This window comes from Triticum urartu, chromosome 3 (assembly GCF_003073215.2).
Source record: "Triticum urartu cultivar G1812 chromosome 3, Tu2.1, whole genome shotgun sequence".
Taxonomy (NCBI): Eukaryota; Viridiplantae; Streptophyta; class Magnoliopsida; order Poales; family Poaceae; genus Triticum; species Triticum urartu.
In genome coordinates, this window is record NC_053024.1 from 341,976,316 (window position 1) to 342,000,013 (window position 23,698).

Sequence of the window (23,698 nt, forward strand, 5' to 3'; positions counted from 1 at the left end):
GGTCTTTGAATCTCTTGACTTCTTGTATCCTGGCTCGGGCTGGTGCATCAAACTTGCTCTCGTGCATGTGCACAGTCTGGGCAACAGACCCATGGTTTGTTGCACCGACAGGAGGAGAAAAGGAAAGGGGGGCCGAACCCCTTCTCCTCCTTATCCAATTCGGCCACATGCCTAAGGGGGGCGCACCACCTCTTGTGGGATGGTACGCTCCCCTCTTATGGCCCATATGGCCCATCTCTTCCCCCCGAGGGTTCCGGTAACCCCCGATACTACAATAAATACCCGATACTACCCGGAACACTTCCGGTGTCCGAATACTATCATCCTATATATCAATCTTTACCTCTCGACCATTTCAAGACTCCTCATCATATCTGTGATCTCATCCGGGACTACGAACAACATTCGGTCACCAAATCACATAACTCATATAATACTAAATTGGCATCTAACGTTAAGTGTGCGGACCCTACGAGTTCGAGAACTATGTAGACATGACCGAGAAACCTCTCCGGTCAATAACCAACAACAGAACCTGGATGCTCATATTGGCTCCTACATATTCTATGAATATCTTTATTGGTCAAACAGTTATGACAACATACGTTATTCCCTTTGTCCGTCGGTATGTTACTTGCCCAAGATTCGATCGTCAATATCTACATACCTAGTTCAATCTCATTACTGGCAAGTCTCTTTACTCATTCCGTACTACATCATCTTGTAACTAACTCGTTATTCACATTGCTTGCAAGGCTTCTTATGATGTGCATTACCGAAAGGGCCCAAAGATACCTCTCCGATACTCGGAGTGACAAATCCTAATCTCGATCTATGCCAACCCAACAAACACCTTCGGAGATACCTGTAGAGCCTCTTTATAATCACCCAGTTATGTTCTGACATTTGATAGCACACAAGGTATTCCTCCAGTATCCGGTAGTTCCATAATCTCATAGTCGAAGGAATATGTATTTGACATGAAGAAAGCAATAGCAATAAAACTGAACGATCAATATGCTAAGCTAACGGATGGGTCTTGTCCATCACATCGTTCTCCTAATGATGTGATCCCGTTATCAAATGACAACTCATGTCCATGGTTAGGAAACCTTATCCATCATTGGTGAATGAGCTAGTCAAGTAGAGGCTCACTAGGGACACAGTATTTGTCTGTATATTCACACATGTATTTAGGTTTCCGATCAATAAAATTCTAGCATGAATAATAAACCGTTGTCATGAATAAGGAAATATAAAATAACAACTTTATTATTGCCTCTATGGGCATATTTCCTTCAATTTGTTTAGTTAAAATTTAGCCATTGCAACTTCGTGTACTTCGTTTGTGTATAACGACCAGACCAAGACTGCTTACGGATACCCGCCATTATCAATACTTCATATATATTTGCATTATTCAGAGTGCTTTATCATATTATTGCTTGTTCTTCAATTGCTTGCAGGAATAGACCTTCGTGGTCAGGCTGATTGTGCTTCCAGCACCGTCAATAACCTCAGGAGATTGGTTGTAACGCCCCGAGACCGATGTGCCAGGTGTCTTCCAGTTATTCACTGTCGTTGCCATGTCTTTTGCTTGCGTGTTGCATTTTATCATGTCATCATATGCATTGCATCATCATGTTTTCAAAACTTGCATCCGTCCGGGTTCCCCCACTTCCGTCTGTTGTCCGTTCTGAGCCCAGACACACTTGCACGCGCCCGCGGCACGTCCGAAATATTATTTTAAGTGGCCGGAAAATGTTCTCGGAATGGGTTGAAAGTTGGCATGCTGTGTTGTTATGTTGTAAGTAGGCCGCCTGCCAAGTTTCATCGCATTCGGAGTTCGATTGATGCCCCCAATGGATAACTATAGCGACATTATAGTCGGTCAAAACGTCGGACGTTTTTGGTCTCCGGAAACAGTTGCCGGGCTACACTCCTGTAACGCCCTCGATGCGGCTATATCTCCCACGTGTCGAAGCACGACTTAGAGGCATAACCGCATTGGAAGCAATGTCGCAAGTGAGGTAATCTTCACACAATCCATGTAATACATAAGGGAAAGATACATAGTTGGCTTACAATCGCCACTTCACACAATTACATGAATAAAGCATTACATCATCCAAATACACTCAAGGTCCGACTACGGAACCAAAATAAAAGAAGAACCCCAAATGCGACAAGGTCCCTGACCCCGACTGGGCTCCACTACTGATCAACTAGAACAAAACAACACAAAGGACAAGATCTTCATCGAGCTCCTCCTGAGCTTGGTTGCGTCATCTGCATGGACTCATCGGCACCTGCAAGCTGGTTTTGGAAGTATCTGTGAGTCACGGGGACTCAGCAATCTCGCACCCTTGCGATCAAGACTATTTAAGCTTATGGGTAAGGTAAAAGATATGAGATGGAGTTGCAGCAAGCGACTAGCATATATGGTGGCTAACATACGCAAATGAGAGCGAGAAGAGAAGGCAAAGCACGGTCGAGAATCTATGATCAAGAAGTGATCCTAGAACAACCTACATCAAACATAACTCCAACACCGTGTTCATTTCCCGTACTCCGCCGGAAAGAGACCATCACGGTTACACACGCGGTTGATGTATTTTAATTAAGGTCAACTTCAGGTTTTCTACAACCGGACATTAACAAATTCCCATCTGCCCATAACCGCGGGCACGGCTTTCGAAAGTTCAAAACCCTCCAGGGGTGTCCCAACTTAGCCCATGACAAGCTCTCACGGTCAACGAAGGAATGGACCTTCTAGCGGGAAGACCCGATCAGACTCGGAATCCCAGTTACAAGACATTTCGGCAATGGTAAAACAAGACCAGCAAAGCCACCCAGATGTGCCGACAAATCCCGATAGGAGCTGCACATATCTCATTCTCAGGGCACACCGGATGAGCCAGATGTCGGGTGGGCCAGCCCAGAGTTGCCCCTGGTAGCTCCGGACATCGCTCAGTTGGACCAACACTCAGAGGAGCACTGCCCGGGGGGGTTAAAATAAAGATGACCCTTGGGCTGGCCTAACCCAAGGGAAAAAGAGGCTAGGTGGCAAATGGTAAAACCAATGTTGGGCCTTGCTGGAGGAGTTCTATTCAAAGCGAACTGTCAAGGGGTTCCCATTATAACCCAACCGCGTAAGGAACGCAAAATCCGGGAACATAACACCGATATGACAGAAACTAGGGCAGCAAGAGTGGAACAAAACACCAGGCATAAGGCCGAGCCTTCCACCCTTTACCAAGTATATAGATGCATTAATTAAATAAGAGATATTGTGATATCCAACAAGGAACAACATCTCCATGTTCCAACAAGGAACAAACTTCAATCTTCACCTGCAACTAACAACGCTATAAGAGGGGCTGAGCAAAGCGGTAACATAGCCAAACAACGGTTTGCTAGGACAAGGTGGGTTAGAGGCTTGGTTCAACAATATGGGAGGCATGATAAGCAAGTGGTAGGTAACGCAACATAGGCATAGCAAAAGAGCGAGCAACTAGCAAGCAAAGATAGAAGTGATTTCGAGGGTATGGTCATCTTGCCTGAGATCCCGCAAGGAAGAAGAATGAGTCCATGAAGAAGACAAACGGGCGTAGTCGAACGGATCCTCACAAACGCGACGTTATCGGAACCGACCCGAAGAATCAACACCGGAAAGAAGCAAACAACATAGTAAACAACCACCACATAAACATGACATGATGCACAACCAAGTATGATGCATGTCCGGTTTTAAAGATACATGGCATGGCAAAAGTGCACAAGCAATCCTACAAATTAAGTGGAGCTCAATATGCAGAGGTGCATATTGACGAAACACCACGACAAGTTATTTAGTTCGATCTCGCTTATGTACCCAACAATATTAAATGTTGTTAAACATGGCAAGAGGGTGAAGCAAAATAAAAACTACCTATCTAGTCAAGGTTAAATGAGGCCGGAAACAACGAACAACAATTCCGGTAAATCCCCATATGCATATTTTAAGGTTTGGTACTGTTCTGCCCTAAAAACAATTTTAAAGTTGTTAAACATGCAAAGTAAGGTCACCATGATAAACTAGGCATTTTTCTACCCCATTTACATATAAAGTTTGTTAGATTTGGAGCTACGGTTGAATAGTTATGAATTAAATCATTTTAACATGGCATAGGAGTAAATTTAACCAAACATCATTTTAAATATTTTAAACATGGATGAAAATGACATATTATGAAACTAGATGCGATTCTAAGCATTTTTCATGTTAAGTTTATTTTAATATGATGCATCGTTTGTGAGTTACAATATGCATGATCATGAAGGGGTTTTCTGCAAAACTGCAAAACCTGGGATAATAGCTAAATTCGCAGATCTGGGGAAAAAACTATACAGGACGAATCTGGTGCATGATGGGCCATCAGAGAGGAGGGGATGGGCGGCTGCTCACATCGGGCCAACAGGCTGGCTGGGGGATGTAGAGGCGCTGGGCCTTGGCGAAGAAGCAGGCTGAGCCTGGCGCTGGCTTGGTCAACGCGAGCGGGCACAGGACGAGCGACCTGCTTGTTGTAGAGGAAGCAGAGACCGCAGCAGGGGATGGCAAGGCAGGGAACTTGGGCGCGACTCCGGCGAGGGTCTTGGGTGGCGGGGAGGACCGAGAACAGCGGAGATGGCCGGGACTCGACGGATTTGGGCGGCGATTGGACTTGGCGGTCAACGCGGCAGGGGCGGCTTCCTTTGTCTGCTCCCGACAGAAGGAGGCAGCACGGCGCGGAGCAGCGCTTGGGACTGCAGCACGGAGACGATGGCAGCAACGCGTACGGAGCTCCGGCGAGGCGATGCAGATGCGGAGGAGGCGGTGGAGGCCGGCTCCGAGGCGGACGGGCGCGGTTCAACGCGGCGTAGAGGAGGTCCCTGGTGGCGGGGCTTGGCGACCTCGGCGTCGAGGAAGGAGCTCCGGAGCGGAGGAAAACTCCATGGCGTTCATGGCGGGGCTGACGCAGGAACTTGGCGACTCCGGCAACGCAGAGGTGGGGGACGCCTAGGCCCGTGCGACAGCGCCATGGGGAGGATTCGGTGTTGCGTTCCTGGTTCACAGAGAGGGAGAGGGAGAGCTGAGAGCTTCACCGAAGAAAAGAGAAAGGAAGGGAGCAGGGGTGGCGAGGACAGCCTGCTGGTCGCCGGCGGCGGCAGGATGAGATGGCGTCGGGGGCTCATCTGCTGGTCTCGGGAGGAGCGGGAGAAGAGGAGCTCCTCCGGTTGGCCGGGTGGATCGAGGGAAGGGGCTGACTGCGAGGGGATCGATGGAGGTAGGTGGTGGAGCTGGGTTGGCTCGGGAAGGAGTGAGGGGATCCCAAGGAAGATTCTTTGAGCGGCGGCGGCAGGGAGGGACAAACCTCCTATGTTTTAGGGTTAGGCTAGATTAGGTGAGGTTGGACTATAAATATAAGGAAAAGAGGGAGTTTGGATCATCCGATCGAAATCGGACGGTTCAGAAAGAATAGGATAGGGAGTCCAAATAATAAAACGGTGACATTTTGTAGATGTTTGGGGATGATCCAGACACAATGGTGGCGACAGTCCGGGTCGGGTCCGGGACAATTTCGGACGCGCATGTGAGGGGATCGATGCACTGTGCAGAGAGGATTTCGGACCGTGCGGTCGCATCGGACAACTCCGGAAGCGAAGAGGGGAAGGAGGATGGACTAGGTGGGTTATGCCGAGACTGTGAGGGGGAGAAGAGAGAGAGGCCCGGCATCTCTTTTCGGAGACCGAAAACGTCCGACGTTAGACCGGCTATATTGCCGCTATAGTTAATCGTTGGGGCGAGAAACGAACTCCGAATGCGATGAAACTTAAAGGCTGTCTATCTACACTATAATAAGACCACACGTCAACTCTCATCCCATTCCGAGAACATTTTCCGGCCACTTATAAAATAATATTTCGGACATGCCGCGGGCGCGTGCAAGTGTGTCTGGGCTCAGAACGGACAACGGAAGGAACTGGGAGAACCCGGACGGATGCAAGTTTTAAAACATGATGATGCAATGCACATGATGACATGACAAGATGCAACATGCAAGCGAATGACAAGGCAACAACAGCGAATAACTGGAAGACACCTGGCACCTCAGCCTCGGGGCGTTACATCTCCTCTCCTCTCATCTCAGCCCAACCTCTTTTCACAACCCACCTGCAGCCCACCTAAACCCCCCTCCGTTCTGGACCGTCAGATCGCGATCGGAGGCTCCGAAACGCTCCTAAAACCTCCCTAAACCCAAACCCTAGCCATCCCTGGCTATATATGGACAATCCCTTCCAAATTTGGCAGCCTAACCCTTCCCCTACCTCCCTGCCGCCTCCCTCCTCAAATTCCGTGCCACCAGCCTCCTTCCCCCTCCAAATCCGACGCCAGCCACCTCACCAGCGCCACTTGGCAGCGTCCCAGTGGCTGCGCCGTCACCCAGCCACCGGATCGGCCAACCAGGCGCCGCCACTTGTCATCCCTGCCTCCAGCCTCCTCTCTCCAGCCGCAAGCCCGCCGAGCCCGCGAGAAGCCCGCTAGCGCCCATCTGGGCCCGGATCGTTCCAACGCTGCTCGTACATCGCTACCGTCCTCGTTCCCGAACGTCTCCTGCGTCGGCTCGCTACCACCGCCTCGCCTTGCCTCGTCGGCGACCCCATCTCCGCGCTGCCGAAATCCGGCGACCAGGAGGCGCCGCCTGTGACCCCAGGCCACCTTCCCTGCTCTCCTCTCTCTTCGTTGCTCCCTCTCTGTCTCCCTGCTCTCTCATCGTCTCTCTCTCTCTCTATGCCCTTCACAGGTCGACGCCGCCGGCCATCTCCGCCCGGATCCGGAACCCCCATCGCCGGACCTGCCCGTTCCTCACCTCCCCTGCAGTGCTTCGCCGCCCTCTGCGCCGGATCTCGCGCCGCTGCGTGCCCCGCGACCATGGCCGCGCCCCTGGTTCGCCTCGCTGCGGGTGCACGCACGCGTTGACCTCGGCTGCTCCAGCATGGGCCAGCCTCTGGCCAAGGCCCAGCTGCTCCTCTGCTGCCCCGCGCCAAGGCCCATCTCCCTTGGCCCAATGTGAGCAGCTCCCTGGCCTTTCCTCATTTGGGCTAGCCGGATGTGGCCTGTCTCTATTTTTTTCTGTTGCTGCAATTTTAGCTTTATTCCAGAGTCAGCAATTTTTGCAGAAAACCCCCTAGACTTCATGCATATATTAACTTAATAACCGTGCATCGGTTTAAAATGATTTATATATCAAACTTGCTTAGAATTTTGTCTAGATTCATAATATCCAAATTTCATGCATGTTTAAAATGTCTAAAATGATGTTTGTTTAAATTTGCTCCTATGCCATGCTAAAATGCTTTAAATCATAACTAAATAACCGTAGCTCGGTTTCTAATAAACTTTATATGTAAATGGGGTAGAATTTTGCCTAGTTTAACATGGTGGCATCACTTTGCATGTTTAACAACTATAAAATTTGATTTAGGGTAGAACAGTACCAAACCTAATATATGCATATGAGGAGTTTCTGGACTTGTTGTTTTGTTGTTCCGGCCTCATTTAAACTTGCCTAGATTAGATAGTTTCATCATGCTTCACATCTTGCCATGCTAACAACATTTAATCTTGTTGGGTTCATAAACGAGAGAGAACTAAATAAGTCATGTGGTGTTTTCTTCAATATGCAACTCCGTTGCACAATGAGCTCCACTTAATTTGTAGGATTTTTTGTGCACTTTTCCATGCCATGCCTCATTAAACCGAACATGCATCATACTTGTTTGCGCATCGTGCCATGCTTATGTGGTGGTTGTTTGCTATGTTGTTTGCTTTCTTTCCGGTGTACTTCGTCTCAGTAATCCGGTAACGTCGTGTTGTGAGGATTCGTTCGACAACGTCCGTTTGTCTTCTTCATGGACTCGTTCTTCTTCCTTGCGGGATTTCAGGCAAGATGACCATACCCTCGAAATCACTTCTATCTATGCTTGCTAGTTGCTCGCTCTTTTGCTATGCCTATGCTGCGATACCTACCGCTTGCTTATCATGCCTCCCATATTGTTAAGCCAAGCCTCAAACCCTCCTTGTCCTAGCAAACTGTTGTTTGGCTATGTTACCGCTTTGCTCAGCCCCTCTTATAGCGTTGTTAGTTGCAGTTGAAGATTGGAGCTTGTTCCATGTTGGAACATGGATATTTTGTTGGGATATCACAATATCTCTTATTTAATTAATGCATCTATATACTTGGTAAAGGGTGGACGGCCCGGCCTTATGCCTGGTGTTTTGATCCACTCTTGCCGCCCTAGTTTCCGTCATATCAGTGTTATGTTCCCAGATTTTGCGTTCCTTACGCGGTTGGGTTATAATGGGAACCCCTTACAGTTCGCCTTGGATAAAACTCCTCCAGCAATGCCCAACATTGGTTTACCATCGCCACTAGCCTTTCTTTCCCTGTTCTGCAGACTCAAGGGTCATCATTATTTAACCCCCCCCCCCCCCCCGGGCCAGTCCTCTGAGTGTTGGTCCAACTAGAGCCCCTTGCAGCGCCACTCGGGGAACTCGAGCTGTTTTAGTTGTACGACTGCTCATCTGAGTGTGCCCTGAGAACGAGATATGTGCAGCTCCTATCGGATTGTCGGCACATTCTCGTGCTGGTGTGCTTACCATTGTCGAAATCTGTCTTGTAACCCTGGATGAGTCTGATCGAATGTCTTGGGAGAAGGAATATGTCACACCCTGCATTTTGTAACTCTTCATTGCATTAATAAAGCATGAAATATTTGGACCAACAAAAACTTTTGCATTATTTGGTTTTATTTGGAGTTGGTTTTCTCTCTGTGCTTTTCAAGTGCTCTTTAAGGTCAACACAACTCCACCTTCTATACTTCATCTCCTTGCCCCAAACTTCTGCCCAATGATCATTCCATGTGTATAGTACAATATAGTATTTTCTTACAAAAATAATTTGGCCAAAAGGTATTTTCAAAAATTAGTTTTCCAAAAACCCCTAAATTAAGATTTGCACCACAAGTACTTAATTCATGGCAGTAAAAATCTTTCAAAAAGTATATTTGAGACCTATTAGACATAGGACTCCCATAAACCACAAAAATATAATTTTAAAGATATTTTCCTATTTTATTTAAAGGCTTTTTCTTAAGGCCAGAAATGGTCTTTAATAGGTTAAAATTATTTTAATGTTTAAAAAATATTTGAGAAAATTTAGGGAAACTCAGTGGACATATATTTTCCATATATAAGAGTTTCAACACATGGTCATGTTCAAAATATTGGACAAAACCTCCCAAAACCATTTCTGCCCATTTCAAGGATTTGAAATATTTCTACAGGAAATATTTTCATAAAAATCCAAGAAAAATCTAGCAAGTCACAAATGCACATTGTGATGATCTTGCAAATCCTCATGTCAATTAAAGTCATTTTGGTTCACCAAAATGCCCCAAAACCCTCTCTGGCCAGAACCAAATTTGAACAAGTTTGTACTACCAACTTTCTCTCCTTGACCCCATCTTTTGTGATCATGTGCAAATCCCCAAATGAGGCCACTACACCAAGTGGTGCATCATGGAGAAGTAATTTGCTCAACTAGATCTACACGAGTCCATTTCTGCTGATTTCTAGGGTTTACCAAAGTTACATTGGCAACTTTTTGCAAATAAGCTCAAATTTGGTGGCACACCCTATTTCTCAGTGTCTTTCCATCCTGTTAAGTATCATGGCAATTGGAGTTCATTTGCTTTCCCAAAACTTTATCAAACACCTTCTGACATTTTGCAAAATCCACTGTTTTGACCCTTTCCACTATTCTTGGAGAGCTCAAAATTTTACCACAGCCCCTTATAGTCATATTCTAACTCCAGTAAGCTTTCCTAGCCCAAACTCAATTGTTGGGGGAGGGGGGGTGAAAACCTCTCTTTCTCTCTCTGGATAGCCCCTGTACCCATCTTCCTCACCTCCCTCCTCACCCCAGAGGCCATCCATGGCATCCAATGCCCCCTCCCCTTTCTTTACTCCCCCCTTGAGCTACTGGACATGGTTGGCCGCACCCACAAGGCATAAAAATGGCATTCCGGCCATTTGCACGCTCTGGAGCGCGCCACAGTGCGCCCGCACTGTAGCCGCCCCCTTCTAGCCACATCCGGCCACCTTGGGCCTCCCCCGCGCGCCTGCCGATGCGCCTCGGTGTCCGGGACACGGCAGCTGGTCGGCCCCCTCCTCCCTCTCTCTCTCCTACCCCTGCTCACACGCGCACCATGGCCGCCCGAGAGCTCCAATGAGCACGCTCACACGTGTGCTGCCCTGACGCTTCCCCGCTCCTTCTCTCCCTCCCTCTCTTCTTTCCCTCGCTCTGGACCGAACCCATGAGCACCCCAGACATGCCCACGCGCGCCCCCGTGACCCACAGCAACGCAACAACCTCGCCGGCGCACGGGTCTACGGTGAGCCGTGGCTCGCCTACTTAAGCCTCCCCGAGCCCTCTCTCCACCACTCGCCCCTGCACCACCCAAAGGCCTCCCCCTGCACCCCCAGTTCTTCTCCAGAGCCGCCCGAGCTCGAGATCGAGCTCGAGCTCCGCCGCTTCGGCTCGCCGGAGTTCGCGAGGTATAAGCCTCCCCCGCTCCTCCTTGGCCTTGATTTGGAACCCCCGGGCGCCCCTAACCATTTCCCCCTTCTTCCCCGCCTTTTTTTCAGCCGGAAACGGTCGGAGCCGTCGACGCCCGAAGCTCCTCCGCCGCGAACCTCGTTGCCGGCGAACCAGGCAGCTCCGGTGACGCCCGCCACCTCCAACCGATCGGTGACGCAGCGCTGAGTCCAGCCGTGCCCTCGCCCGACCTCATCGTGGCCTACGCCGTCGCCGGTGAGCTCGCCATCCCCTCTGGCCTAGGGTTGACGACGACGGCCGTGGGGCCCGTCCGTCAGCCTCTCGCCCTGACGCCTGGGCCCCACCCGTCAGGTTTGAACCTGGCGCGCGCGTGCACCAGCGCGCTGGGCCGCCTCGCTGGCTGGGCCTGCTGCCCTGCGGCTGTTCTGGCCCAGCTGGAACAGGGCCTTTTTCTTTTTCCTTTTTGTCTCCTTTTCCAAAAATTCCACAGGACAGAATATATGTCCAAATGAATTAATTCCAATTTCTAAATTCCCAAAATATTGCAACCTATTTAATGGTGCAACTTTCATTCAAATCCAACCAACTTTTATGTACTGTTCAAATTTAAATTCAAATTTGAGCAGTTTAATCTCTGTTTGAAAATCCATATCCCCTCTTGTATAACTCCAAATCCAAAACTAGGAATTTTCCCCTTCTTAGTTTTCCACCTAGTATTTTACAAAAATGAGTTGACATTTTTCTGAGCACTTTGGTTTTTCTGTTTTATTATTGCCTTATTTTCCCGTTATTATTTTGCGACGATAGATTGCGTTGCTGACGAAGGAGTTGGACCAGAAGACTTTGAAGACCCAGAAGACCTTGTTGAACCAGGCAAGCAGCCCTTTGACCATGTCTATGAAACCCTTCTTATGCATGTCATATAGCACTTTATCAGTGTTGCTTCAGAAATCATGATGAGAGGGTAACCACTTTGGTGGATTGCCTTTGTTACTTCCTCGTTGATACCTGCATTGTGCATGACCTTACCTTCTTATGAGGGTTATGCCGGTGGGAGTAGATAGGACGCTAAGTAGTTGCTACGCAAAAAGGGACGGGAATATGCATAGTGATGAGGCAAAGTATTTTCAAAGGACTTTTCTAAAACCCCGTCGGGTGCCACTTATGCCCGAGGGAGATGATGAGTTGGATAGCCACTTGATGACGAAGTGGTGTACCGAGGCAAGTGTGTGTAAGTTGCTTTAAAAAACGGATTGGTTTAAGTTGCGACCGTTATTCCAACCTTACATGCGCAACCACTCTACCCTTGTATGGGAAAGGGCATTATTGATTACCTAGGCCGATACTAGCTTGGAGCCCGCATTACTAGTGACGGGAGAGTTGTTTGTGCGCTCTCTCGGGACGGGGTCGTGCCAGGTAGGGCGGCCATGACTGTTTTCACAGGGCACCGAATACACCGTTGTGTCCCCTCTCGGATGTTACGATCTCGAGTGAGTCTCGTATGATGTACATCGTGAGGATACGGAACAACGAGTGGACTCCTTGTTAGTGTCGTCTAGGGAAAGATAGTGATCGGGTACTTACCCCGGGTACTTGAGGTACCGCGGGTCGTGGATGACACGGAAGTTCCCCGGATCTTGTGGGTAAAGTGTGCAACCTCTGCAGAGTGTAAAACTATTCGAATAGCCGTGTCCACAGTCAAGGACAGTTGGGTAACCGCTCTTGGGCTACGTCCACTTGTTTTTAACCAGTGTGTGTGGGAAGAACTACTCGGGTCAAGTCAAAAGACTTGACATGATTGAGTTGGGTTGGTGCCCACTCCTTTTATGATGATACCACTACTTGGGTCAAGTCAAAGGACTTGACATGATTGAGTTGGGTTGGTGCCCACTCTATCTATGTTGATATCTGTAACCTGTCCTTATGGTTACTTGAATCCTCCTGATGCATGTCTTACGAGTTGTTGAACATGTCATTGCACTCAAAAACTAGCTGTCCGCAAAATTTACCTATATCATGCATTGTTGTACCTTGAACCAAAACATGGGTTGCTTGCGAGTACATTCAAAGTACTCATTGGCTTGCCACTGGTTATTTAATTGGCCAGGCATGGAAGAACAGGAGTTCGAAGAAGAATTCTTTGAAGACAAACATGCGAACTAGGACGTTTCCCAGTCAGAATGCCTGTAGGGATAAGGCAGATGGCATGGGTTCTACTTATCGACGAAGAATTCCGCTGCTGGTGCTTCATTTGATGTTCAGCCCTTAAGGCTTTATCTATGTAAGACTTGACCATAATGGTCATAATTTGTGTAAGACGATATGTATGGATGTAAGACTCTTGTTATTCAGCTTCTGTGTGTTCAGTGAGCATTGATCTCTGGGATCACTGTACACGTGCATTCGGTGATCACGACTTATGAGTCGGGGTCCCCACAGAATATCCTTCGTTGACAGTGAGAGCTTGTGATGGGCTAAGTTGGGACACCCCTGCAGGGTTTTGAACTGTCGAAAGCAATCCCGCGGTTATGGGCAGATGGGAATTTGTTAATGTCCGGTTGTAGAAAACCTGAAGTTGACCTTAATTAAAATGCACCGACCGTGTGTGTAACCGTGATGGTCTCTTCTTGGCAGAGTCCGGGAAGTGAACACGGTGTTGGAGTAATGCTTGACGTAGGTTGTTCTAGGATAACTTCTTGATCATAGTTGTTCGACCGTGTTTTGCCTTCTCTTCTCGCTCTCTTTTGCGTATGTTAGCCACCATATATGCTAGTCGCTTGCTGCAGCTCCACCTCATACCTTTTACCTTACCCATAAGCTTAAATAGTCTTGATCGCAAGGGTGTGAGATTGCTGAGTCCCAGTGACTCACACATACTTCCAAAACCAGTTTGCAGGTGCCGATGTTACCGAGCAGGTGACGCAACCAAGCTCAAAGAGGAGCTCTATGAAGATCTTGTCCTTTGTGTTGTTTCGTTCTAGTCGATCAGTAGTGGAGCCCAGTTGGGACGATCAGGGATCTGTGTAGCATTTGGGGTAGTCTTATTTTATTTTGGTTCCGTAGTAGGACCTTGATTGTATCTGGATGATGTAATGCTTTATTCATGTAATTGTGTGAAGTGGCGATTGTAAGCCAACTATGTATCTCTTTCCCTTATGTATTACATGGGTTGTGTGAAGATTACCTCACTTGCGACATTGCTTTCAATGCGGTTATGCCTCTAAGTCGTGCTTCGACACGTGGGACATATAGCCACATCGAGGGCGTTACAAGTTGGTATCAGAGCCTTCCCCGACCTTAGGAGCCCCCCTGCTTGATCGAATCGTTGGCATTGTTGAGTCTAGAAAAATGTTTTGAGTCATTTAGGATTATATATATCGGAGAGTTTAGGAATTCTTTTTTCTCCCCAGTCCCTTCATCGCTCTGGTAAAAGCATCCTAACGTAGAGTTTTGACTCTTCTCTTCTCAAATTTCACTAAATTTTTTTAGTATCACGCGGGTATCTTGGAATCATTCCGATGGTTTTGTGACGAGAACATTGTTCTTGGTGCCTCCTGACATTTAGGGGTTGTGGCAGTGACCCGGGGAGTTGAGCTCCGAGGTGTTGTCGTCACAATTTTATCGTTGAGATTCTGGAATACCTGAGTTTCGCCGACATCGAAAATCTCTTTTATGCAGTTGTTGGTGAGATAACCTCCACGCCACCCAGTACTGGGGCGGGAGTTCGGGAGTATTGCCATAACTCGTATAACGGATGCTTTTCGAAGGTTGAGGTAAATGATTTTCGAAGGTTTCTAGGTTATGTGTTGAAGGATGGATACAGCTGGATGTAGGATTTGCTAGTTTGGGTGAGATATTATGCTTCCCCTGTATCCCCAACACCTGATTGCATAACCGCAAAATTTCGGGAGTTTATAAGTGGGAATTCAAGTAGCTCTTAGGATATCTTTCCGACAGATGTATGATATGAAATTGGGGTTCGACGTCTAGTGGTCCGCCTATTCACGGTTGGTTTTACAGTGGTCTCGTTGTGTCTTAAAGAGTCCTTGGCTATGCCGACTCAGGGACGCTTCGTATGTCATGTGCACTGCCTTGTACATGATGGTGTTGTACGATCGAGCCCGTGTAGGCCCCACCACGAAAACTTCAGATGAAATCTCTATCATATGTTTTTTCTGGCTTATTCTACAAGCCAATCCTTTGTTTTTGTTTTGAGTTGTGGTATTCAAGTTGCTTTGAAGTCAAATGTTGATTCCATACTTTTCCTAAACGGTGTTCTCATACTCGTATGTGAATGCAATCCTTCTCGATCATCGAGATTGTCATGTCAATCTTGTTCTACCGGCGTGTTTCTCTTCAACCGGATCCAATCTTTGTCAACATCCGCAAGATCAACTCAAGTCCTCTCAATGGTGTTCATTTCATTCGTCCCAATCTGCTTTTGTTTTCCCGCCCTCCCACCCTTTTTCTTCGAGGACTCGAATTTCTTAATCAAGTATCCATTTTACTGATGTGAAGTCTCTCCATTCTTTTCAATCAATATCCTTATCTGGTGATTCTCATGAAGATTCTAATGGAGCTCCAAGTTCGTCATTCTTCATTCTTTTCATCTCCGGTGGTTTCAATTCAAGCTTTGTTGATCATATCCTTTCCTCGTTTCTATGCTTTCTCTTGCCGGTGCACCTCATAAATCATTCACTTCTCGTTACTCATTTGTTCCGGAGTCCACAAGATATCTCGAGGCTGTTATCTCATTCAAGTATTTTAATTCAACCGGTGCAATCTCTCTCTTTAAATAATTTCAACGGTGTTTCTTTTGAGTGGGCCCTAACTCACAGGTCTTTTTCTAGGATCTTACCTGACTCTTCTAATTCTATCGGAGCTATTCTAAAAAATTTTTTTTCGAAGTTTGACGTAAGAATGATTTATCATCAGTCAAATGTCTTTCTCCAAGATTTTTCAAATTCTTTTCATAGTTGGCTCAACCTCTTCGCTTTTGATTCTTTCGGAGAATCTCAAAAATACATGGTGGTGTTTCTCGTCGTCTTTCTCATCATTTGAATACCAAAGAGGAGTTCATCTTAAATCCTTACCCGTTCTTCCAAAGATCCATGGTTCTAATTTGTTTCCATCCTCTCATAATTGTTTTGATTGTGAGAATTCTTTTCATCCATCCGGAGCATTTCATGAGTTGTTTTCCATTTCTTTCACCCGAAGCCCATCATTTAAGAAGACTTATTCATTCTCAGCCTTCAGCTATCTTTCTCTAAATCTTACCAGTGCATCATTCAAGTTTTCTCTTATTAGCTCATGATTCTCTTCATTCTCATGTTTCTAATTCTCTCAAGCATCTTCGTTCAATTGATAATTCTTCCTGGTGTTTCTTCATGTTTTAATCATTCTTTTTCAATTCTTACGATGGTTTGTCCAAGAGTTCTCTTCCTTCGTTATCATACAGATTCATTCGTTGTTTCAATCCTACCGGTGGTTCGTTGAAGACCTTTCCAAGTTGATGCTATATCTATCTTAATCTTTCTACGAGAATAAGTAGTATGCCAAATCCATTGCTTGTCATCAACTTAAATTGGTGAAGGATACGCATAACATAATTCTTATTCTTGCTTCATCCAAATCATGGATTCGTTCCTCCGGAGTTTGTTCACAATGACTAATTCTTGTTGTCAATTGTTCATCTTCTCTTTTTCCCGGAGTTCCAACCTGTTTCAATTATATCACCATGGAGATTCATCTAAATCGTTAAAGGATTCACCTTGTGTTTTCAACTTCTCTTTCCTTTCGTTTGATCTTCCTTTTGTTTTCTAGAGTTCTTCATGGAGGCTCAACATGATGGTTCATCAAGGATTTAATTCCTTCTCAAAGTGTTCATTGAGATTCTTTTCAGAGGAGCTCTAGCATTCTTCATCTTGCTATCCGGAGTGCAATTCTTTTTTTTCCATATCATTGTAGTTGGTATTATGTCATTCTTGATAATTTGAGTTCATGTTTCATGATTCACAGGTTGTTAAGAATGGGGTTTTGTAAATCAATCAATCTCTTCGTTGGACTTATATTGGGTTATATTTCACCTAAAGCCTTCCCTAAGGATTGTTGCTATTATGGTGCTCTCAAATAATCCAAGTTCTTATTTTATCCTCCCGGTGAAATAAGTTTCTCGTCTCCTTGTTCTTATCAATCCAATTCTTTTTCTCGTTAGTGGCAGTTTGTCACCTCGTAATTTGAGATGTTTTCCATAAGCCCATAACAAGCTTTCTCTTTTCGTTGTTGGTTTTCCAACAACTCCGTTCGACTCTTCTTCTAAAGATGCTTTTCAAGCTCTTTTGAGGTAGAAGATGTTGTTTTCTCCTCCGTTCTTTTGATTCCATTCTTACTTTTGTTCCAGAGGCATTGTGATGTTGCTCTCTTCAACCCATCATCTTGTTTGTCAAGATCATGTTTAGTTCCTTCCATTTTCAGTCGAAGTGCTGCCCAAATTATACCATTCTTTTCCCTCTCTATCTTTTTTTTAACCAGAGCGTTGTGTCCTCTGCTCAAGTCCTTTTCATCCTATCAAGTTTGCATCCCTTCTCAACTGAAGTGCTAACCGAATCGGTTCTTTCTTTTCCTCTTTCTTAACGGAGTGTTTTCAACTTTGTTCTTCTCCGTTGTTTTATTTCTTTAAATTTGTTCAACCTTGTCAAGGTTCTTTGGTCTCACTCGTTTGTCAAAGAAGCAACTTAGTTTTACCTCTTCTCTTTCTTTTCCGTTATCCCTCCGGCGCCATTCTAGATCTCGGGACGAGATCCTCTCGTAGTGGTGGAGTGTTGTAACGCCCCGAGACCGAGGTGCCAGGTGTCTTCCAGTTATTCGCTGTTGTTGCCATGTCTTTTGATTGCGTGTTGCATTTTATCATGTCATCATATGCATTGCATCATCATGTTTACAAAACTTGCATCCGTCTGGGTTCCCCCACTTCCGTCCGTTGTCTGTTCTGAGCCCAGACACACTTGCACGCGCCCGCGGCACGTCCGAAATATTATTTTAAGTGGCTGGAAAATGTTCTCGGAATGGGTTGAAAGTTGGCATGATGTGTTGTTATGTTGTAGGTAGGCCGCCTGCCAAGTTTCATCGCATTCGGAGTTCGATTGATGCCCCAACGGATAACTATAGCGACATTATAGTCGGTCAAAATGTCGGATGTTTTCGGTCTCCGGAAACAGTTGCCGGGCTGCACTCCTCTCCTCTCATCTTAGCCCAACCTCTTTTCACAACCCACCTACAGCCCACCTAAACCCCGCTCCGTTCCGGACCGTCAGATCGCGATCGGAGTCTCCGAAACGCTCCTAAAACCTTCCTAAACCCAAACCCTAGCCATCCCTGCCTATATATGGACAACCCCTTCCAAATTTGGCAACCTAACCCTTCCCATACCTCCCTGCCGCCTCCCTCCTCAAATTCCCATGCCACCAGCCTCCTTCCCCCTCCAAATCCGGCGCCAGCCACCTCACCAGCGCCACTTGGCAGCGTCCCATTGGCTGCGCGCCAACCAGCCAGCCACGATCGGCCAAACCGGAGGCGCCACTTGTCGTCCCTGCCTCCAGCCTCTCTCTCTAGCCGCAGGCCCCCGAGCCTGCGGGAAATCGCTAGCGCGCCCATCTGGGCCCGGATTGTTCCGCCGCTGCTCGTATCGCTACCGTCCTCGTTCCCGAACGTCCCCTCCGCCGGCTCGCTACCACCGCCTCGCCTTGCCTCGTCGGCGACCCCATCTCCGCGCTGCCGAACTCCGGCGACCAGGAGCCGCCGCCTGTGACCCCAGGCCGCCTTCCCTGCTCTCCTCTCTCTTCGTTGCTCCCTCTCTGTCTCCCTGCTCTCATGGTCTCTCTCTCTATGCCCTTCACAGGTCGACGCCGCCGGCCATCTCCGCCCGCATCCGGAACCCCCATCGCCAGAGCTGCCCTTCGTCTCGCTGCGGGTGCACGCACGCGTTGACCTCGGCTGCTCCAGCATGGGCCAGCCTCTGGCCAAGGCCCAGCTGCTCCTCTGCTGCCCCGCGCCAAGGCCCATCTCCCTTGGCCCAATGTGAGCAGCTTCCTGGCCTTTCCTCGTTTGGGCTAGCCGGATGTGGCCTGTTTCTATTTTTTTCTATTGCTGCAATTTTAGCTTTATTCCAGAGTCAGCAGTTTTTGCAAAAAAACCCCTAGACTTCATGCATATATTAACTTAATAACTGTGCATCGGTTTAAAATGATTTATATATCACTTGCTTAGAATTTTTTCTAGATTCATAATATCCAAATTCATGCATGTTTTTAAAATGTCTAAAATGATGTTTGTTTAAATTTGCTCCTATGGCCATGCTAAAATGCTTTAATCATAACTAAATAACCGTAGCTTCGGTTTCTAATAAACTTTATATGTAAATGGGGTAGAATTTTGCCTAGTTTAATGGTGCATCAACTTTGCATGTTAACAACTATAAAATTTGATTTAGGGCAGAAACAGTACCAACCTAATATATGCATATGAGGAGTTTCCGGACGTTTTGTTTTGTTGTTCCGGCCTTCAATTTAAACTTGCCTAGATTAGATAGTTTCATCAATGCTTCACCTCTTGCCATGCTAACAACATTTAATCTTGTGGGTACATAAAACGAGAGAGAACTAAATAAGTCATGTGGTGTTTTCTTCAATATGCAACTTCCGTTGCAACAATGAGCTCACTTAATTGTAGGATTTTTTGTGCACTTTGCCAATGCCATGCCTCATTAAACTGAACATGCATCATACTTGTTTGCGCATCGTGCCATGCTTATGTGGGTGGTTGTTTACTATGTTGTTTTGCCTTTCTTTCGGTGTACTTTTCGTCTCGGTAATCCGTAACGTCGTGTTGTAAGGATTCGTTCGACAACGTCCATTTGTCTTCTTCATGTAACTCGTTCTTTCTTCCTTGCGGATTTCAGGCAGATGACATACCCTCGAAATCAACTTCTATCTATGCTTGCTAGTTGCTCGCTCTTTTGCTATGCCTATGCTGCGATACCTACCACTTGCTTTATCATGGCCTCCCATATTGTTAAGCCAAGCCTCTAACCCTCCTTGTCCTAGCAAACTGTTGTTTGGCTATGTTACCGCTTTGCTCAGCCCCTCTTATAGCGTTGTTAGTTGCAGTTGAAGATTGGAGCTTGTTCCATGTTGGAACATGGATATTTTGTTGGGATATCACAATATCTCTTATTTAATTAATGCATCTATATACTTGGTAAAGGGTGGACGGCCCGGCCTTATGCCTGGTGTTTTGATCCACTCTTGCCGCCCTAGTTTCCGTCATATCAGTGTTATGTTCCCAGATTTTGCGTTCCTTACGCGGTTGGGTTATAATGGGAACCCCTTGACAGTTCGCCTTGGATAAAACTCCTCCAGCAATGCCCAACATTGGTTTTACCATTCGCCACCTAGCCTTTTCTTTCCCTTGGGTTCTGCAGACTCAAGGGTCATCATTATTTTAACACCCCCCCCCCCCGGGCCAGTGCTCCTCTAAGTGTTGGTCCAAACTAGAGACCCTTGCAGCGCCACATTAGGGGAACTCGAGGGCTGGTTTTAGTTGTATAGACTGCTATCTGAGTGTGCCCTGAGAACGAGATTAGTGCAGCTCCTATCGGGATTTGTCGGCACATTCGGGCGGTGTTGCTGGACTTGTTTTACCATTGTCGAAATGTCTTGTAACCTGGATGCCGAGTCTGATCGAAATGTCTTGGGAGAAGGAATATCCTTCGTTGACTGTGAGAGCTTGTGATGGGAAGATGGGAATTTGTTAATGTCCGGTTGTAGAAAACCTGAAGTTGACCTTAATTAAAATGTACCAATCGTGTGTGTAACCGTGATGGTCTCTTGTTGGCGGAGTCTGGGAAGTGAACACGGTGTTGGAGTAATGCTTGACGTAGGTTGTTCTAGGATCACTTCTTGATCATAGTTGTTCGACCATGCTTTGCCTTATCTTCTCGCTCTCTTTTGCGTATGTTAGCCACCATATATGCTAGTCGCTTGCTGCAGCTCCACCTCGTACCTTTTACCTTACCCATAAGCTTAAATAGTCTTGATCGCGAGGGTGTGAGATTGTTGAGTCCCCGTGACTCACAGATACTTCCAAACCCAGTTTGCAGGTGCTGATGTTACCGAGCAGCTGACGCAACCAAGCTCAAAGAGGAGCTCTATGAAGATCTTGTCCTTTGTGTTGTTTCGTTCTAGTCGATCAATAGTGGAGCCCAGCTGGGACAATCGGGAATCTGTGTAGCATTTGGGTAGTCTTCTTTTATTTTGGTTCCGTAGTCGGACCTTGATTGTATCTGGATGATGTAATGCTTTATTCATGTAATTCTGTGAAGTGGTGATTGTAAGCCAACTATGTATCTCTTTCCCTTATGTATTACATGGGTTGTGTGAAGATTACCTCACTTGCGACATTGCTTTCAATGTGGTTATGCCTCTAAGTCGTGCTTCGACACGTGGGAGATATAGCCGCATCGAGGGTGTTACATTGGTTTAGCGATTGCTAAGGCGCAACGTGGGTGCACATTTGTTGTCGGATCATCAAAGTCATCTCCACCAAATTGATAGTTACCATCTCATCGAAAGATCAGGACCCTCTCCTATATCACACCCTACATCATCATGGTATCTTGAGCCACCTTGATCACGTTTTTGGAGTCCCTACCCCCACTTTCTAGCCTAATTTTGTTGTGTTTTGTCCCAATTTTGAAAATCCCCACAAAAATAGCCCTCCCAAAAAAATTTGTGATTTGTTGGTGTGATAATGTTTTGTTGGATTTGATCCATAGATTTGATGTGTTGCAGGTAGATCTAGTTTCCCCTAACTCTTTCCCCAATTCCATCCACGAACTTCCATGAATTTTGGCCAAAAAATTTCTTTTCCCTCGAGATCCACCGTGTTCGTCTAGGATTTTGGATCCCGGAGATCTGGCCTGTGTCCCCGGACATCCAGCCCCCAGACACCGGCTCGCAAGCCCGGACATCCGGCCTCCCGCAGCATAACTTCATCCACAACTCCTTCTTCTGCCTAACTTTTGCCTATTTTGACTGGGTTTCCACCTATACTTCCACATACCACTACCACTTTCCGCAAATGCCATCTTTTACCCGCTACCACCTCCAACAATTTTGACATGTTTTATTCTTTGAGAACTTGAGTTGTAGTTTCTATTTCCTAACGTGTTTCATCTACTTAGGGACGGGTCGACACCGACATCACCGACGCTCATCTACGCCATGGACTCATCATCGACAACAACCACTTCACCATTTTGACACCATCACCAGTAAGCAAGGGCAGCAACCTCGACGACACTCTCGTATATTCTCCGTTGCCATTGCATTGATAACCCATAGCCCATTTTGCGTCACTTTCCTATCGAGACTAGCCATTTGAGTATTGTCAGGAAACATTACTTGTGCACATTAGTGATCATCTCTTCCATTTCATATATACCATATCATCTTGGTACCGCATCTTGTTATCATCTTATCATCACTAGTGCAACATTTTTGTTCCCGCATATACACAATTGCCATATGAGAGATTGACAAGTGTCATTTAGAGCAACCCATCCTCCCAGGACTTTGAGAGAAAATTATCAGTGAGGAAAAACCCAAAGCCCCAACACCTAAAACCCAAAGTGATTGAGCATCACTAAAGAGATTGTTCCTGTGTGGAACCGATGCTTATTACCTTTTGAAGACTGTGCATCTTCCAAATGGACAAGCGGCATGGTCTAGAGCATCCAAAAGGAATTGTGGATCACTGGGTGACTGTGTTTGCGGAAGTTTGGAAGTCTACCTTGAAGACTTACCACTAGTGATTGGGCGAGGGATATGTGACCTTAGCTCAAGGAGAATACGGTAAGGACTGTGTGTCCTGGGATTGTGTGTCCTTTGGTTTAAATACCAAGATGCTCCAACCAAATGTACAACTATCACGGCAGTTGGAACTGGTCTACCAAATCATTGTCTTCACCGAGCTACCTCAACCCTTTCAATTCCTCATTTACTAGTTGATGAAATTGATCGTTACTGCTTGCAGACTTTGACTGGAGACGTTCTCAATTTTCTCAACCCAAATTCTTCAGTCACCTTGTGGTCTGCCTGCTTATCATGTTTACACGCCACTTGTGCTCTATGTATGTTTAATTTCACCATGATGACTATGCTACAACCATGTTATGCATGCACTTGAGTACTTTATCTACTGCTTGTATTTCGTCACTTGGAAAATTCCTCAAGTAGTAATTCCTTAGTGAAGAATTTGTAAAATCGCCTATTCACAACCCTGTCTGTCCCGTCCCCCCTCTAGTCGATATAACGCACTTTCACCTAATGCATCACTAAGCATTTAAAAGAAGACAGAAAATATCCGGTAATATTTTCCCAGCTCCAGGTATTTATCGATATATTGATACATGTGCAAATGTTCAAGGTTCATTATGTTAGACGGGTGTGAGAGGTATATGGATGACATATATTCAGATTCTTCATATTTTTTTGATCACTTTCATATATAAAACTTTTTCATCTGACTTATAGATTATTTTATATGATTTTTCAAAGTTTAATTAAATTTCTAGAATTTATGTATTTATTTAATTCAAAATATTAAAAGGAGAAATTGTTAAGTGCACACATAAGTGTACACAACAATGTGACTGTGTGGCTGTTGGTGGGGTCTGTGGTCTGAGTAGAGTTTGGGCCACTAGTTGATTGGGTCAACGTTGACTGGTCAACTAGCGTGTGGAGCCAGGTGTCAATGACTCACAGTGAACAGAATAATTATAAGGGGTTAATTAGAGGGGGTGGACCACAAGTTAGTGACCCAGGGGTTAACTTAATGGTTAATTAGTACCTAAACTAATTGGGCCACGTTAGTTAAAATAGTGGTTAGTCATCGGCGTAACAGGACATGGTGGAGGTTCAACGGTCAGCCGATTCCGGTGGACATTCGATGTACACCTAGGCTTGCCCGGGAGCTAGTGATGTGGCGCGTCAGACGGTGCT